General features: G+C 38.8%; 1 protein-coding gene across 20 annotated transcripts in view; it reads left to right on the top strand.

Moving 5' to 3' along the window:
* The window catches only part of LDLRAD4 (low density lipoprotein receptor class A domain containing 4), a 514,307-nt gene that overhangs the window by 71,037 nt on the left and 429,862 nt on the right, over window positions 1-13,408 (top strand). The gene's annotated exons all lie outside the window — the stretch shown is intronic.

The raw sequence follows: 13,408 nt of genomic DNA, 5'->3' as shown, positions 1-13,408 counted from the left end.
CTGTGCAAAGTAAAAGACAGATAAATCATTGGTAGAATAATCTGGAGTCCATCTGTCCCTGTCTGAAGAGTACTTTTCACCTGCAGGCCCAGCTGTGCCCAGTGCTAAGCCATGGGAACTGTGATGGAGAGAGAGTTACGGAGAGAACAGCTGGATTTCAGGCTGCCAGATACAAACTCTTCCTTGTTGTAGTTGGGTGCTTGAGTTTTTCTCGGGGCAAAGGAAGAATCATGCTCAATAAGAAGCTTCCCTCTAAAGGAGAAACACACTCTATCTCAGCCTTTCATATGAATATTGGGGGATCACATAAGGTGCAGCAGCCTGCAGGAACCACTGGAACATTCTGTATGTTCAGTTTAGACAACAAGACCGACCCTGGCCCTGTGTGTGTACCTTCCCAAGTCCAGTTGTGTAGTTCTTACGCATTGGTGGATGTGGTGGGTTCAGGAACTGGGTGGGGCTATAACCCCAGGGAAGACCTTCAGCTTCGTCAGTGTGGCTCAGGGAGCAAACAGGGCCCTGATGGTGGATGCCTTCTTTTTGTTGATGGGGGCTTCCAATCCTTCCACTCATTATCATCAGACTCGATGACTTTGTTTTCCTACAGTTCTCAGGTACATCAGTCCTATAATCCTTGAAGAGAAAGAGGAGCTAGAGATTCCTTCCTGTCCGTTGTTCTCCATAGAAAAGTGTTACTACTTAGGGTGCCCAAAATGTTTAGCCTGTAGTCAGTGTCATGGTTAATTCTTATGTGTCAACTTGACTGGGCCAATGGGTACCCAGATTCAACATTTTTGGCTGTGTCTGTGAGGGTATTTCCAGATGGGGTTAACATTTGAGTTGGTGTACTCAGTAAAGCAGATTGTCCTCCTCAATGTAGGTGGACATCATCCAATCCATTGAGGGCCTGCGTAGAACAAAAGGTGGGGGAACATTAAATTTGCTCCTTTTACTTCCCGCATGCCTGCTTCAGCTGCAGCATCAGCCTCCTCCTGCCCATGGACTGGGCTTTACATCATTGGCTCCCCTTGTCCTCAGGCCTTTGGACTCAGACTAGAATTATACACTGATTTTTCTTGGGTCTCAAGGCAGATTGTGGGACTTCTCAGTCTCCATAATTGTGTGAGCCAATTCCTCGTAATAAATTGTGTGTGTGTGTGTATTGGTTCTGTTTTTCTTGAGAACTCCTACAGTCAGCTTAAGAATTTATAGCATCAGCCTCTTCATTAATCTGATTTTGTTTGTATCCTAAGCATTCTTCTACTATCTCAACATCCACCTCTTTGCATATCTAACTTATTCTGGATAAAATAGTCCTGAAGCCATTAAAACACTATCCAATTTTTGCTTGGCCAGAAGAATTAATAGCTGTTAAAAATCCCATTTTTTTGCTTTCTTCAGTTTTTTCTTTTCCTTTATTCATTCTCTAGTCAGGTATTCTTTTTTAAAAAAAAGATTTGAGTTTGTTTTAGCCATATCTTTATGCCTTATGTGTGTACTAATATGTGCATATTTTCTGTTTTGATTAGCAAAATCGGTATCTTGAAAGGGTTTTAGTGTCTTGTATCAGATGTGTTACCTACTCATTATTTGTGGGCAGCAGCAAAACAATGAGATATTAAACCAACTAGAAATTAAGCACTGGGAAATATTCTAAAAGAAGTTAGAGTATAGCAGAAAAATGAAAAAGTCTTATCCCTAATTTTAAACTATAACTGATTAATACCAAATCTTTGCATCTAAGGTGGGTGTGTAAGAACTTGAGAGGGTTCAGTCTACATATGGACCATCGTTGCCAGCACTGGTGAGCAAGTCCACAGGCCTTGCCCTGCCCCACGGCTCTATGAGAGCACATTAGCTCACCTGGGCCAGATTTGGATCTGATGTAGCACACTGGAATTTTAATTTCCTGAGGCTAAAGTCTGAAGTATTTTCCCACTTTATAGGCAATAAAAACAAACAGAACTAGATAGACTGTTAATCAAGACTTGGTGGAGTTCAGGCCTCTTGAGTCACACCAAAATAGCCCCACAAGAGAGAGAGTCTGAATAGCATCTCCACTGCTCCTCACCACCCTCGCTGCACCTGGTCTGTGTTTGCTGACATCTTCACATCTCTCCTACTGAGGTGCAATCTGTTTTTCTCTAGAAAACAAAATGATAAATGATAATAATCATCAGCAAAGCCTTCTCTGTCACAAGGAAGGGCATCAGAAGGCAAAATCAGTTGTTAATTTTTTCATTCATTTTATATATCCACTCACTCATTCATTCAGCAAGGTATTGAGTACTTGGTTGAAACCGTAAAATATTAGTCCTGGCAAAAGCCTTTTGTACATTGAATTGTACAGGTAGAGAAGGTGAGGCCCAGAGAGCTGCTGTGACTTGCTCGTGGTTACAAGGCTTATAAATGGGGCTGCAGGGCCCGCCTCATATCTCTGAGTCCCTCATGCATCTCTTATCACACCACAGGCTGAGCCCTTCTTTCTCCCACTGCAAGCTCTGTAAACTGGCCTGGTCTGATTTGAAGCTGATTATTCCAGACCTTAGCAGTGCACACCTTAAGGTGCTCAGGAACAATGAAGGTGACATTCAGTATAAAGGTGACTTATCTATAAGAATTGCTGCATTTTAACTAAGCAATGTTTCTGAGGAAGAAAAATGTACCATCTCATGACCAATGCAGTTTTCGTTTGCATTCTTTTATAATTTTAATTTTTTTTATTAAGGTATTATTGATATACACTCTTATGAAGTTTTCACATGAAAAAACAATGTGGTTAATACATTCACCCCTATTATTGTGCCCCCCCCATAACCCTTTGTAGTCACTGTCCATCAGTGTAGTAAGATGCCACAGAGTCCCTACTTGTCTTTGTGCTGCACTGTCTTCCCCATGACCCCACACACACCATGTGCACTAATCATAATACCCCTCAATCCCCTTCTCCCCCCCCCATTGATAACCATTAGTCCCTTCTTGGAGTCTGTGAGTCTGTTGCTGTTTTGTTCCTTCAGTTTTGCTTCGTTGTTACACTCCACAAATGAGTGAAATCATTTGGTATTTGTCTTTGTCGACCTGGCTTATTTCACTGAGCATAATATCCTCCAGCTCCATTCATGTTACTGCAAATGGTAGGATTTGTTTCTTTGTTATGGATAAATTGTATTCCATTGCATATATGTACCACATCTTCTTTATCGATTCATCTACTGGTGGACTCTTAGGTTGCTTCCATATCTTGTCTACTGTAAAGAGAGCTACAATAGACATTGGGGTGCATATGTCTTTTTGAATCTGAGAAATTATATTCTTTGGGTAAATTCCTAGGAGTGGAATTTCCAGGTCAAATGGTATTTCTATTTTTAGTTTTTAGAGGATCCTCCATATTGCTTTCCACAATGGTTGAACTAATTTACATTCCTACCAGCAGTGTAGGAGGGCTCCTCTTTCTACACATCCTTCCCAGCATTTGTTGTTCCTAGTCTTTTCAATGTTGGTCATTCTAACTTGTGTGAGGTGATATCTCATTGTGCTTTTTATTTGCATTTCCCTGATAATTAGTGATGTGGAGTATTTTTTCATGTGCCTGTGGGCCATCTGAATTTCTGTTTTGGAGAATTGTCTGCTCATATCTCCGCCCATTTTTTAATCGGGTTATTTGCTTTTTGGGTGTTGAGGTATGTGAGTTCTTTATATATTTTGGATGTTAGCCCCTTGTCGGATATGTTGTTTACAAATATATTCTCCCATACTGTAGGGTGTCTTTTTGTTCTGCTGATGGTGTCCTTTGCTGTATAGAAGCTTTTTAGTTTGATATAGTCCCATGTATTCATTTTTTCTTTTGTTTCCCTTGCTTGTGGAGATAAATTCACAAAACAGTTGCTCATGTTTATATTCAGGAGGTTTTTGCCTATGTTTTCTTCTAAGGATTTTATGGTTTCATGACTTACATTCAGGTCTTTGATCCACTTCGAGTTTACTTTTGTATATGGGGATAGACAATAATCCAGTTTCATTCTCTTACACGTAGCTGTCCAGTTTTGCCAACACCAGCTGTTGAAGAGGCTGTCATTTCCCGATTGTATGTCCATGGCTACTTTATCATATATTAATTAACCATATATACTTGGGTTTATATTGGGCTCTCTAGTCTGTTCCATTGGACTATGGGTCTGTTGTTGTGCCAGTACCAAATTGTCTTGATTACTGTGGCTTTGTAGTAGAGCTTGGAGTTGGTGAGCATAATCCCTCCTGCTTTATACTTCCTTCTTTGGATATTCAGGGTCTTTTGTGGTTCCATACGAATTTTAGAACTATTTGTTCTAGTTTGGTGAAGAATGCTATTGGTATTTTGATAGGGATTGCATTGAATCTGAAGATTGCTTTAGGCAGAATGGCCATTTTGACAATATTAATTCTTCCTATCCATGAGCACGGGATGTGTTTCCATTCGTTGGTTTCTTCTTTAATTTCTCTCATGAGTGTCTTGTAGTTTTCAGGGTATAGGTCTTTCACTTCCATGGTTAGGTTTATTCCTGGGTATTTTATTCTTTTTGAAGCAATTGTGAATGGAATTGTTTTCCTTATTTCTCTTTCTGCTAGTTCATTATTAGTGTATAGGAATGCCACAGATTTCTGTGTATTAATTTTGTATCCTGCAACTTTGCTGAATTCAGATATTAGATCTAGTAGTTTTGGAGTGGATTCTTTAGGGATTTTTGTGTACAACATCATGTCGTCTGCAAACAGGGACAGTTTAATTTCTTCCTTGCCAATCTGGATGCCCTCATTTCTTTGTGTTATCTAATTGCCATGATGAGGACCTTCAGAACTGTGTTGAATAAAAGTGGAGAGAGTGGGCATCCTTGTTTTGTTCCCGATCTTAAAGGAAAAGCTTTCAGCTTCTCACTGTTCAGTATGATGTTAGCTGTGGGTTTGTCATATATGGCCTTTATTATGTTGAGGTACTTGCCCTCTATACTCATTTTGTTGAGAGTTTTTATCATGAATGGATGTTGAATTTTGTCAAATGCTTTTTCAGCATCTATGGAGATGATCATGTAGTTTTTGTTCTTCTTTTTGTTGATGTGGTGGATGATGCTGATGGATTTTTAAATACTGTACCAACCTTGCATCCCTGAAATAAATCTTACTTGATCATTATGGATGACCTTTTTGATGTATTTTTTAACTCGGTTTGCTAATATTTTGTTGAGTATTTTTGCATCTATGTTCATCAGGGATATTGGTCTGTAATTTTATTTTATTGTGGTGTCTTTGCCTGGTTTTGGTATTAGGGTGATGCTGGCCTCATAGAATGAGTTTGGAAGTATTCCCTCCTCTTCTACTTTTCAGAAAACTTTAAGGAGAATGGCTATTAGGAGTTCACCTAATATCAGTATGATGTTGGCTGTGGGTTTGTCATATATGGCATATATGGCATATATGTCATAAATGTTTGATAAAATTCAGCAATGAAGCCATCTAGTCCAGGCCTTTTGTTCTTAGGCAGTTTTTTGATTGCCAGTTCATTTTCGTTGCTAGTAATTGGTCTGTTCAGATATTCTGTTTCTTTCTGGGTCAGTCTTGGAAGGTTGTATTTTTCTAGAAAGTTGTCTGTTTCGTCTAGGTTATCCAGTTTGTTAGCATATAATTTTTCACAGTATTCTCTAATAATTCTTTGTATTTCTGTGGTGTCCGTCTTGTTTTTTCCGTTCTCATTTTTGATTCTGTTTATGTGTGTAGACTCTCTTTTTTTCTTGATAAGTCTGGCTAAGAATTTATCTATTTTGTTTATTTTCTCGAAGAACCAGCTTCTGCTTTCATTGATTCTTTCTATTGTTTTAGTCTTTTCGATTTTATTTATTTCTGCTCTAATCTTTATTATGTCCCTCCTCTTACTTACCTTGGGTCTCATTTGTACTTCTTTTTCTAGTTTCATTAATTGTGAGTTTAGACTGTTCATATGCAGTTATTCTTTCCTGAGATAGGCTGTATTGCAATATATTTCCCTCTTAGCACAGCCTTCGCTGCGTCCCACAGATTTTGTGGTGTTGAAGTATTGTTGTCATTTGTCTCCATAATTGCTTCATCTCTGGTTTTATTTGGTCATTGATCCATTGGTTATTTAGGAGCATGCTGTTAAGCATCCATGTGTTTGTGGGCTTTTTCATTTTCTTTGTGTATTTTACTTCTACTTTCATACCTTTGTGATCTGAGAAGCTGATTGGTAAAATTTTGATCTTTCTGAATTTTCTGAGGTTCTTTTTGTGGCCTAGTATATGATCTATTCTTGAAAATGTTCTATGTGCCCTTGAGAAGAATGTGTATCCTGCTGCTTTTGGGTGTAGAGTTCTGTAGATGTCTGTTAGATCCATGTGTTCTAGTGTGTTGTTCAGTGCCTCTGTCACCTTACTTATTTTCTGTGTGGTTGATCTGTCCTTTGGAGTGAGTGAAGTATTGAAGTCTTCTAGAATGAATGCATTGCATTCTATTCCCCCTTTTAATTCTGTTAGTGTATGTTTCACATATGTAGGTGCTCCTGTGTTGGGTGCATAGGTATGTGTAATGGTTAATTTCTGTTGTTGAATTGACCCCTTTATTATTATGTAATGCTCTTCTTTGTCTCTTATGACTTTGTTTGTTTTGAAGTCTATTTTGTCTGATACAGGTACTGCAACTCCTGCTTTTTTCTCCCTATTAGTTGCATGAAATATCTTTTTCCATCTGTTCACTTTTAGTCTGTGTATGTCTTTGGGTTTGAAGTGAGTCTCTTGTAAGCAGGGTATAGTTGGGTCTTGTTTTTTTATCCATTCAGTGACTCTGTGTCTTTTGATTGGTGCATTCAGACCATTTACATTTAGGGTGATTATCAATAGGTATGTACTTATTGCCATTGCAGGCTTTAAATTTGTGGTTACCAAAGGTTGAGGGTAACTTCCTTACTATCTATGAGTCTAATTTAACTCACTTAGTATGCTATTGCAAACACAGTCTTAAGGTTCTTTTTGTCTTCCTTTTTCTTCATCCTCCATTCTTTATATATTAGGTATCATATTCTGTACTCTTTGTCTATCCCTTTTAGTACTTCTGGTAACAGCTATTTAACCTTAGGAACACTTCCATATATAGCAGTCCCTCCAAAATACACTGTAGAGGTGGTTTGTGGAAGGTAAATTCTCTCAGCTTTTGATTATCTGGTGATTGTTTAATTGCTCCTTCAAATTTAAATGATAATCTTGCTGGATAGAGTATTCTTGGTTTGAGACCTTTCTGCTTCATTGCATTAAATATATCATGCCACTCCCTTCTGGCCTGTAAGGTTTCTGCTGAGAAGTCTGATGATATCCTGATGGGTTTTTCTTTGTAGGTGATCTTTTTTCTGTCTCTGGCTGGTTTTAGTAGTCTGTTCTCGTCCTTGATCTTTGCCCTTTTAATTATTATATGTCTTGGTGTTGTTTTCCCTGGGTCCCTTGTGTTAGGAGATGTTTGTTTCTCTATGGCCTGAGAGACTATCTCCTTCCCCAGGTTGGGGATGTTTTTGGCAATTCCCTCCTCAGAGACACTTTCTATCCCTTTTTCTCTCTTTTCTTCTTCTGGTACCCCTATAAAATGAATATCATTCCATTTAGATTGGTCACACAGTTCTCTCAGTATTCTTTCATTCATTGAGATTCTTTTTTCTTTCTATGCCTCAGCTTCTTTGTATTCCTTTTCTATAATTTCTATTTCATTTACCATTTCCTCCACCATATCTAATCTGCTTTTAAAACCCTCCATTGTGTTCCTGAATGATTGGATCTGCATCCTAAATTCATTCCTGAGATGTTGAATGTTTTTCTTTACTTACAGGAGGATGTTTATGATTTTTATGTTCAAATCTCTTTCAGGAAGATTGATTTGTTCAGTGTCACTCAATCCTTTTTCTGGTGTTGCTGAGATTTTGCTTTGAACCAGCTTCCTTGGGTATTTCATATTTGTATGTGTTGCCCTCAAGTGCCCAGATACTCTACTCTCTGGGGTTGCTTAGCCCATGAAGCAATATTGGGGGCTGCAGGGGAGTGGTATTGGTGCCTGGGGGTAAGTAAGTGCTTTTTGTGCATCCTGGGTGCTCTTCTGTCTCCACTGTCAGAACCAGTGGGCCGAACACACAGAGGTGAGCCTCAGTGCCTTCTGTTTGTAGCTGCTGTTAGTGGGGTTCCCTCTGGCTGGCCTGATTGCAGGGCAGGGTTTGCCAGTTTGTAAGCCAGGTGTGGGGTGGCCAGGAGCAAGGTGTTCAGACTGCGTATCATGGTGGGGTCCTTTGAGCTGCGTAGCCATCTAGGGAAGTGGAGTGCCTGAAGATTGTGAAAGTTCCCAACCTGTTGGGCAGAGTGCACCTGGGCAATTTTGTCTACCTGTTCTTTCTCCTGAGCCTTAAGCTCTGTGCAATCCTTGCCCCTTTAACATTCCCCTCACTTTTAGGAAGTCTCTCACACTACCTGCCCATATCAGCCAGATATGCTTCCCTGTTTTCCACAAGTGGCTGTAATCTCAGTCTCTTCAGGTATTCCGCCTATCTTAGCTTTCCAACCCCACTGATCACCAGAGCACCATGCAATGTAGGTTCATGCTCCCAGAGCAGATCTCCAGGGCTAGGTGTTTAGCAGTCCCAGGTTTCCACTTCCTCCCCGCTCCGTTTCTCCTTATCCTACCAGTGATCTGGGGTGGGGGAAGGGCTTGCATCCCGCCGGGTCATGGCTTTGGTACATTACCCTTTCCATGAGGTCTGTTCTTTTCTCCAGGTGTATACAGTCTGGCCCCACCTTCTTTCCTGTTGCTCGTTCAGAATTTGTTGTATTAATTACATTTTCATATTATATGTGGTTTTAGGAGGCGATCTCTGTCTCACCTCTCATGCTTCCATCTTTTATCCACTCTTCCTCTTCCATTCTTAAGCTTTCAGTTCTTTTCATGAAAATTGTGCTTAATATTGATGGAATATCCCAAGTAGAGACCACAGCACAGGGAGTTTCTTTTTACCCACAAAATTTTGCCCCCAAATCTGTTGGGCTAGCTGATTAGCTTGGTTTTTGAGCCAATCTGATGAAATTTTGGAAAATGTTCTAATAAAACAAAATTTTCCCTTCTAGGTCACTGCAGAGGAGTACTAGATCTTGGGTGCTTTCAATTTAGTCATTTCTCATGCATTTGTTGTGTGCCATCAAAGGGCTGAAAACTGATGGAGTGCCATGAGTTTCAGGAGTTTCCTGGACTCAAGAAGCTCACTGGCTGTTACTTGGGTGGTGCAGTGCATGGAGATAATGATGATGCATTTCTGAAGCCCTGATGCTTTTTTTTGGTTCATTGTCTTAAGTGTTTCAAAAGCATATGGCAAACAGTAACAACAATTTTGGATGCACCTTGATGTGAACCTAAATTGGTTGGCTGGTGACATTATTCCTGGGTGTGTTCTGTGCATATTTGTGATTCTGTGACTCATGCTCTATTCTTGTTGCTTTCTGAAGCTAATTAAGATGATCACATGGCTTGTAATGATTATAGATTAGGGAAAATTGAGTTATAAAATATTTTTAGCATCTATAGATATTCTAGACCCTCTTCAATCTTTAGGCTTTGAGGTACCCTTCACAATATCAAATGAAATGAAACATCTCCAGTACATGTTGAGAAAGGAGAGAGGGCACTCTTGGGTTAAGAAAATTTTCTCATGCTCATTTTAATGCAAATGCTCAAAACTCAGGATTCCCACCAGCAGTGTAGGAGGGTTCCCCTTTCTCCACAACCTCGCCAGCATTTGTTGTTCCTAGTCTTTTTAATTTTGGCCATCCTAATGAGGTGATCTCTCATTGTGGTTTTTATTTGCATCTCCCTCACAAGAAATAATTGAAAAGAAACTAGCATTATTGATCATCATGAAGCAGGGAAGGAACCTACATGATTGATTATAATGAAGCGTGGAAGGTAGAAATTTCTTGGTTTCTGCTTCCTCTGCCTGATTTCGCAGCACACTCTTTTCTGGTTATTACATAGAGGATTTATTTTGCAGTAAATGAGGCAGCAATAAACTGCCATTTACATTCCTCAGTCTAAAGGCTGTGGGAGATTAACAGTCATGATACAAGTTTTTTTATTTGCTACCTCTTTACTTGTTTCTTGGTAATTCCATGGTACAGAAACCACTGGACAGAGATATGGGATCTTTAATCCATTGGACACTCAGGAAAGGGATGATGACTGAAGCAGTGTGGACTTTAGGAGACCAATTCTGGATGTTTGTGGTGATGCCCCTGGAGCAGCCGTTTTGTGGTTCTGGGTCTTAGGCACTTCATCAGAGGAACACTGAACCTTCATTGTTTAATTCTTAAGTTTTAAAGTGTACACATGATGTAAACATAAACCAACAATCATTGGTTTAGATCTTGGCAAAATTACAAATTTTTTGATGATCTTTGAAGCGTTGGAGCAGTGTTACTCAGTTTTACATCCCTTTTGTGGCCTGTATAAAATTAAGTCAGTTTTCTGTGTTTAGAAAACTAATCTTCTTGTGCACATACGAATTTAGTGGAGGGGTAAAGGGAGAGAAGACCTTAATTCTAGGTTGCCGCTATATAGACAAACTGTAAGTAACCTCATGTGTTAGTGTTTGTATGTTTTATCCAAATGAGCACTACTTCATGATTATTTTATGGCTTCTGTTTCCCTTCTCCTGTTTCTGAACAGATAGTGGAATTATTTAATTAATTTTAGATGCGTGAAGAGAACATCTACTCATGTAGAAGTTGTGCAAATGTATACAAGTCATATACGCATGAGTTGGCTTGGCTAGACTGGAAAATTGCATTGTACGAGCCCTTCATTGCTATCATGGAAGAAAAAATATGGTAGTTCAGTTATCTTATGGTTCATCTTTGGATTAAATCATTGCTTTAGGATACTTTTTCTTTTAAAAAGTCTGACTGCCTCACCAAGTAAGAAGTCTTGCCGAATGTCACCTTCTTTGTTTTTTACATTGCATATGGATTTTCAGGTGTCAGTATTATTCATTATTCATTGTCACGTCTGCTGATCACCTTCTGAAGATACTTTTAAAATTTACCTTAAAAACTTTTTTAATACTGCATTTTACCTTGCTTTAAGTCCCAGAAAACTCATATGTTAATGGCACTTCTGCAGCTAGGCTTGTCCTCTTTATGGATCTCATAGGAGTTAGGCTTTTGTGGGCTGGAAGAGTCCTGTATTTAGTTCAGGTTCAGTGGTAGCTCTCTCTAATTCATGGTAAATTATTTATGAGGTTGGAATGACAGATTTGTCCTAGTGGTTATCCTTTTAACTTCTGGCAATTTAAGTTTAATTCCATGAAGTAAGCTGAGAAATGTACATATTTAATGTTAGTTTTTGTCCATGATGAAAGGGCTTGATGATGGTCAAGGTAACTGTCACTTTGAGGCTGTAGGCTGCGAGCACATCAGAAGGACTTGACCAGAAATGGCTTAAGTAAGAGATAATTATAATTAATGGTTTCTTCTTAAAAAGGCTTAATCATTCAATCTAAATACATAGCAAGAGATTTTTGTCATCAAATATATGAGGTCTGTGGTAGTTTAAAGTTGTTTTTAACAGGAGAGCAAGTTATATCCTTTACTTTTGAACTGAAAGAGACCAAAGCTATCCTAATATATTAAAAAATGTCAATTATAAATGAGGAAATAGAAGTCTGAGAGGTTAAGTGACTTGCCTAAAGTCAGACCCTTAGTAAGCAGTGGAGTAAGCTATGAAGTGAGGGCTCTTCACTGCAGCCTGTGCCCCCAGTAGACCTCATTTTACACTGGAGGATGTTGTAAGGCTAGTTGAAAATGGTAGTTCTAATGGCGCTGGAAAAATTCTGATTGTACACTGTTTACATTGTCATTGATGTTAGGACAGCTTGTTTGAGGGCCAACCCATTGTGCAGAGTAGCAGAAAATGTTTGTCTTTTTAGTTTGGTGTTAACATGAAATAGCTGAGAGATTTAGTAGAAGAGCTGAGAAATTGTCAGAACTCTCAATGGATATAAAAGTGAATTGGGTAAATGTAATACCACATTGTTCTTCTTGTGAAACCTTCATAATTAAGAGTGTATATCAATGATACCTTAATAAAAAAAAAAGAAGACAGCGGAGATTAAGTGATTTTGTTCTCAGAAGTTAGCCTTTTGGGACAGGGCAGAGCAGAAAAGGACTCTGAGAGTTAGGGGCAAACAGAATACTCAGAAAAAGATTTTTATTATAGTATTTTATGTAACAATGAGAATATGTTGATAACCTAATTTCTCCATAACAAAGTATTGACTAAACAAAAACAAAAAACACACAAAAATGTGAATTCAGTCAGATTCATTCATGAGTCATTAGAAAATGTTTGGGAATAAAGAGTGCTTTGGTAACTGGCAAATCAAATTTTAGGAGCATACAGAATATTTTGTAATAATCAAACAATGAAAATCAAGCACTTGATTTGTAGGTAAACTTTTCTTGTGGTGAAAGACATGAGTTGTGCAATCTTTGTTTGCAACTGAGAAATTTAACAGCTTTTCTAAGGGAAGTTTCTTAAATGAAAGTATCCACAGTAGTGAGGTCTCTTGTTGACATCTCGACTTTGTAGATACTCAAGATGTTACTCTGTTACTTGAAATTTTCACTCATACAAGGGCTTGCCCACAACACACCAACATGTGTAACTTTGCATGATGTGCCCCACATCTTGAAGAGCTGTGATGGACCTTGTGTGCACCAGGGAAGAACAGCAAGCAGCTCCTGTACACAAGCCTGCCTGTAGTTGTGAAATCACCCAGGACTGCTAGTAACAATTAAACATAGTTTTTCATATATCCAAAGTCTTGTATGTATGCTTAACCCTGAAGAAGAAATAGAATGCAGTTTTTTCAAGGATTTTAAATCTTTTTTTTAACTCTATGTAATGTTGTGAATATTTATATAAAGTGCATAACTCACAAAGTTATAGCTTAGTTTTTTTTTTTGCATGGCATAAAACTGTGTTTATTTCAAGGTGATTTTTATATTAAGGTATTATTGATATACACTCTTATAAAGGTTTCACATGAAAAAATGTGGTTACTACATTCACCTATATTATTGTGTTCCTCCCACACTCCATTGCAGTCACTGCCCATCAGTGTAGTAAGATGCCACAGAGTCACTATTTGCCTTCTCTGTGCTACACTGTCTTCCCCATGATCCCCCTCACACCATGTGTGCAAATCATAATACCCCTCAAACCCCTTCTCCCTCCCTCCCCACCCACCCTCCCTGACCCTTCCCGTTTGGTAAACACTAGTCCCTTCTTGGAGTCTGTAAATCTGTTCCTGTTTTGTTCCTTCAGTTTTGCTTCGTTGTTATACTCCACA

The sequence above is a fragment of the Manis pentadactyla genome, chromosome 6, assembly GCF_030020395.1.
Source record: "Manis pentadactyla isolate mManPen7 chromosome 6, mManPen7.hap1, whole genome shotgun sequence".
NCBI classification, from domain to species: Eukaryota; Metazoa; Chordata; class Mammalia; order Pholidota; family Manidae; genus Manis; species Manis pentadactyla.
The sequence above is the reverse complement of the archived record's forward strand: the minus strand, read 5'-3'. Positions and strand labels throughout refer to the sequence as shown.